This window comes from Geospiza fortis, unplaced genomic scaffold (assembly GCF_000277835.1).
Source record: "Geospiza fortis unplaced genomic scaffold, GeoFor_1.0 scaffold657, whole genome shotgun sequence".
NCBI lineage: Eukaryota > Metazoa > Chordata > Aves > Passeriformes > Thraupidae > Geospiza > Geospiza fortis.
This window is the reverse complement of record NW_005054481.1, coordinates 1106527-1111408: the sequence shown is the minus strand read 5'-3', so window position 1 is coordinate 1111408 and position 4882 is coordinate 1106527. Positions and strand designations below refer to the sequence as shown.

Genomic DNA, 4882 nt, shown 5'->3' with positions numbered 1-4882 from the left:
CGTGGCGCGGCCGCCGCAGTGGTCTCGCGGGGCGGGTGCCTGCGGGCTTGTGGGATTCCGGTGCGTTCGGAGCACCCGTTCCTTCCCTGGCTGTGGAAGAGTCGTGTCCAGATCCTTCAAAGACATTCTTGAGCCCCATGCCGAGGCCTTTCACAGACTCTTGGTTTCCAGCAATCTAAAGTGGATTAGGTTATGGAGTGGACAGGAGGATGAAGTTACTGTGTTCCTTCACCAGAAATTGTTCTGACGTGATGATTAAATAGCGTCTGTGGTCTGATCTTCGTCCATTTGGCTGAGGGCTTGATGTGGTTCGATCAGATTAACAGTGCCCGCCTTCGGCCGTACTCTTCCGCCAGAAACTACACCTCCCTTCATGGGCTGGCAGTGTCTTGCAGATTTTTTAGCCGCTTCAATTACAAGTAAAACAATCTGTCAATGACCTGCTTTTCAGGTGCAGCTTTTGGCCCAAGCCAGATTGCTGGAGCCTTGAAGCTTAGCTCAGAAGGGAAGTAGTGTTTTGTGAAAAAAGCCCCTCTTTAACAGTGCTCGACACGCTGTCTCATTAACAATGCTTTGTTTCCCTGAGAGCTCACAGAATGGTTCATTTGTATTTAAACTTAATAATACAGTTTGGGGCAATTGTTCAAGGTAGGACAGATAGCATTAAGTAAGTTTCCTGCTGCAATCAGCATGAAATAAATTGTTGCTGGGGAATTTTAGGTTGTTTTGTTGTTGTTGTTGTTTTAGAAATATGAAACAGCAGAAAGAGAAATTCTAAACAAACTTTGCCTCCTGAAGTTATAATTTTTCTGAAAATCCCAGGCTACTGTCTCATTTAATTTCATTTCTAACTAAGTTTCTGAAATGTTAATAGCAGAAAATGATCCTGCGGCTCTTGCCCGGAGTGTCCAAGTCTTTCTAAGATGAAGTAGTCAACTAGTAGAGTTTGGAACATATAGGAAAAATTATCTGTTTAAAATTAAAAACAAAGCATGATTATAATAGGGTTTTTTCCAACCTAATAATTTCTGTACCGTTTGGTTGTCAACAAAATTACTAGTGTTCTTACAGACAAAATGAGGTTTGTTGTATTTGTTCCCATGCACTGCTAAGGTTGCTTGTCTCTTACTCCTTGGCTTCCAGTCAACCACCAGGTCTGGTATAACCATCTCCATGTTCCTTGTTCCCTCACCTTGCTGTGAATGTGACTAAAGTATGCACAGAGGCTCACGTTGGTGGATTTACCTCCGGCTTTTCTCTATCACCATTTGCCTGTGGAGCCAGGCTCTGGAAGGGGGTACACAGATACGGGGTTTTTTATCTACTCCACTAACACCCCTTGGCCGTGGCTGGTGCCCAGGCATTGTGGGAGAAAGGATGCAGCCCCACGCTAACAGTACTCACGGAGAGGGTGAAGATGACTAATGAGGGATCCGGAGTAGCAAATAGCTGCACAAGCCAGCCCTGTTGCCAGACCCGGCGTATCACAGCAATGCCCTGACCCATCAGCTGTCGACGCTCAGCTCCGCAGGGCAGTTGGTGTGGTCAGTACGCACTTGGCTGGATTCACCTCTGGAGCTGAGGGGAAGCTCTCAGCAACACACTTCCTAAAAAAGGTTTTCTTGTTTGTGGAATGGCTTGATTCAGAGAGACTGGCTCTGCAGTGCTGAGACATAATGCCGACCTATCGCCGGGGTTCCTTACTCTAAACCTGGCTCCGTACTCGCGCCAGGAAGTTCGTTCGCCTCAGGGTCCAGGGTTGCGGTCGGGAGTTTGTGTTAGCTGCGCTGCGAGGGGTAGGAGGGATCGCGCAGAACAACCAAAAAGCAAGCAGGCGAAGGAAATAAAAGCACTTGTTTTTCCCACACCGGGAGTCGAACCCGGGCCGCCTGGGTGAAAACCAGGAATCCTAACCGCTAGACCATGTGGGACTGCATGGTGGTTTTTGCTTCCTGCGCCAGCCAATTCCTGCATGGTTTCGTTCTTGTACTGTCTTCTGTCTGCTCTGCTTCCTGTCTGCGCCGCCCGTCCGCACGACGCGCTGCCCACCGCTCGTTTCCCCCTGCCCCCGGCTGACCGCTGTTCACTGCTCGCACCGTTGGTCAGGATCAGGGAGTGGGGTGAGGGGTGCACGGCCACTCCCTCGCTTACTTAAAAGATGAGGCTGGAAGTTGACAAAACTGAAGTAGGAAGTTACTAATGGGAAGATGAAGAAATGAAGTACGACCTAAAAAGGCACAGAAACTTTGCAACAGCCACCGATGTGCTCTGAAACAAATCTGAGCAACCCCAAAAGCAGGCAGAACAACTGCATTACCCAGTTTTGACCGAGGACAACGTTATCAGACACTGGTACACGGCAGGCAACAGGTGGACACTGAAGTGGCTGGCTGCGGATGTGCCGGAAGAACTAACTATTGAGCATGTGGAGGAGTAATGCTGGATATTGAAGAAACTTCAGAATCAATGTACCTAAACCATTTTAATCTTCCAAGATGTAACTGAACCCCTATATGTGGAAAATTCAGACCTAAATAGGCAAAGGAGAGAATTAGGACTATTGTAGTGAACAGAGTGTAAAACCAGCAGCAGTGACATTAATGTATTTAGGAGGTCAGAGTTGCTACCAAGGCAGAAAACATCATTATGAAAAGTCTCCAGTTACCCCCACACTGAGTGAGTAAATGTTACATCAGCATATCATGTGCTTGCTACATTTAGATATCACAAAGGTTTGATTTTTGGAACAGCTGGTTGGAGAACATAAAAGAAGTGATTGGGTTTAATGCTGAGTTTTGTGAGGGGCTGTGAGAACAGTCATGCATAGCAATGAGTATAATGTACTCTATCTGGTGACATTGAAAGAACAACATCAACAAAGAAATTCCTACCTCAAGAGCTTATTAAAAAATTAATAAATGGAAAGGATAACATGGTTGTAAGAAGCATGGAGATTCTAAAATTACTCAGAACACTTGTATTACCACAAAGAAAAAGCTATGGCTACAAAGCACCAAAAAAAAAGGTTATGGAAATATTAAATTAAAGATAAAATACCCTTCAAAATGTGAAGGTGGCGTAGACCGTGTCCATATGCCAGCAGAGAAAATCCTGAATAGGTTATAAACTATCAAATTAATCTGACAGTAACTACAGAAGGTAGATTTGAACAGATTCTCTTTCCTTGCATGGATCCCAAATGCAGCCCACTGACCTCCATGACGTTGCTAAAGACATGGACAAGGTCTGGGTGACAGCCAGACAGCCCAGCTTTTTTGGCACACAATGATCTTAGTCTGTCTTGACATGAGGGGGAAATTTGCTCCCCAAGAACTTGACAGCAGTGGTGGAGAGATTTGAGCTTCTTCTATGTATCAACCTTCCTGTCCTCAGCTTCTCTTCTACTTCTAGAACTAGATTAATCTCTTTCTCCTTCCAGAAGGCCTAGTGAGATGTCAATATGAGCAGCAGTGCCCCTCCAGTTTTGCTTGCTTAGGAATTGCATGTGAAGGAAGGGCATTTGACTTTGTCAACCATCCCTGAAGATCGGGACCTGGGGGAGGCAGAACTTTGGCTTAATTTCAACTGGCCATGCTCATGCTGTTAATCTCACTGGTCTGTGAAGCTGTTCTCAGGGCCCCAAGAGCACTAACAAGCCCTTAGGCCAGCCTCACTTAGGGCTTGTGCCCCAGCCCAGCCCAGGAGCCCCAGTTCACATCAGCCCTGTGTGGCAGCAGCCGTCTCCACAGAGAGCAGCAGGCAGAACTTTCCCAGGCATTTTCCTGGGGAAGGCTGTGAGAAGATCAGAGAAAAAAATGAGAAACAATTCTTATCTCCACTTGCTGCACCTATTGTTGTGCACATGTGGAATGCATTATGGAGATTTGTTTACCAAAGGGTGATTTCTTAATTGGACACTGGTAATGACCAATTAGGTCAAAGCTGTATTGGACTATCTGGAAGCGGATGAGCTTCTTAACGAGTATAGTACAGGATAATATAGTGTAATAAAGCGATTGATCAGCCTTCTGCAATCATGGAGTCAATGCCAATTATTACCAGCTGGAGGCCTGCAGCAACAGCCCTGGACCCTCAGGCCCTCTCTGAGCTGTGTTGAGGTGTGCTTGTCTCCAGTGCTACTCATCAATGTGCCCATGCCCACGGCCATGCCCAGCCCTGAGCATCTGACCCTGACCTGGAGCCTGCCTGCCTGACCTAACCTCAGCTCTGCCTTGTTACTAGAGACCTGTCATTGGCTCGGTCTGTTCCTGGTCACCATCACTGGCCTCATGCTGATCTCAGCCTGCAGACTGACTTTCCAAGTTGACCTCAGACTTGCCTCATCCCTATGAGCTGCTCAATAGTCTGGGCTACCCATGAGACAGCCCCACCATGGTGGGGCTGACCATGACTTCCTGCAGACGTGCTATTCTGGGGACTACCTGCAGGTTGCATGGGGTGGTCCCCTGAGACACTGCTCTGGTGCAATCCCAAGTGTTTTCTCTCTCCTCTAACAGCAGCTGTTCACAATGAGCAGCCTCAGAGGTACAGAGATGGACAGAGACGCAGAAGTTCAAACTGCCAGCAGCCAGCCCGAGCGCACAGCACTCAAATTAAAATATAAGAACCTCTTGGTTGAGTTGATCTGCTTAGTAGATCTCCAAGATGTTTAAAAAACTAACAAAGAACAGCCTTCAAAGGGGTTTGCCTAAAGCTGAATACCTATTTGCTGAGAGGAACCCAGCTTGCCTGTCACAGTGAGCGCAGCACAGGGGGACATTGAGCATTGCAATGCTGACAATAACAGGTTTGGAAACTTCATTTTCCCCTTCAGTTATGTGGTAAAGCAAAGAATTTGCTGCTGTTCCCACTGAGTTCAGCA

The 4882-nt window shown here is 47.0% G+C and overlaps 1 non-coding gene across 1 annotated transcript; it reads right to left on the bottom strand.

The window, feature by feature from the left end:
- Positions 1 to 1859: 1859 nt before the first annotated feature.
- On the bottom strand, positions 1860 to 1931 carry TRNAE-UUC. The gene has a single exon. It is a non-coding gene; the product is annotated as a tRNA-Glu (tRNA).
- Between the last annotated feature and the right edge of the window lie 2951 nt (positions 1932 to 4882).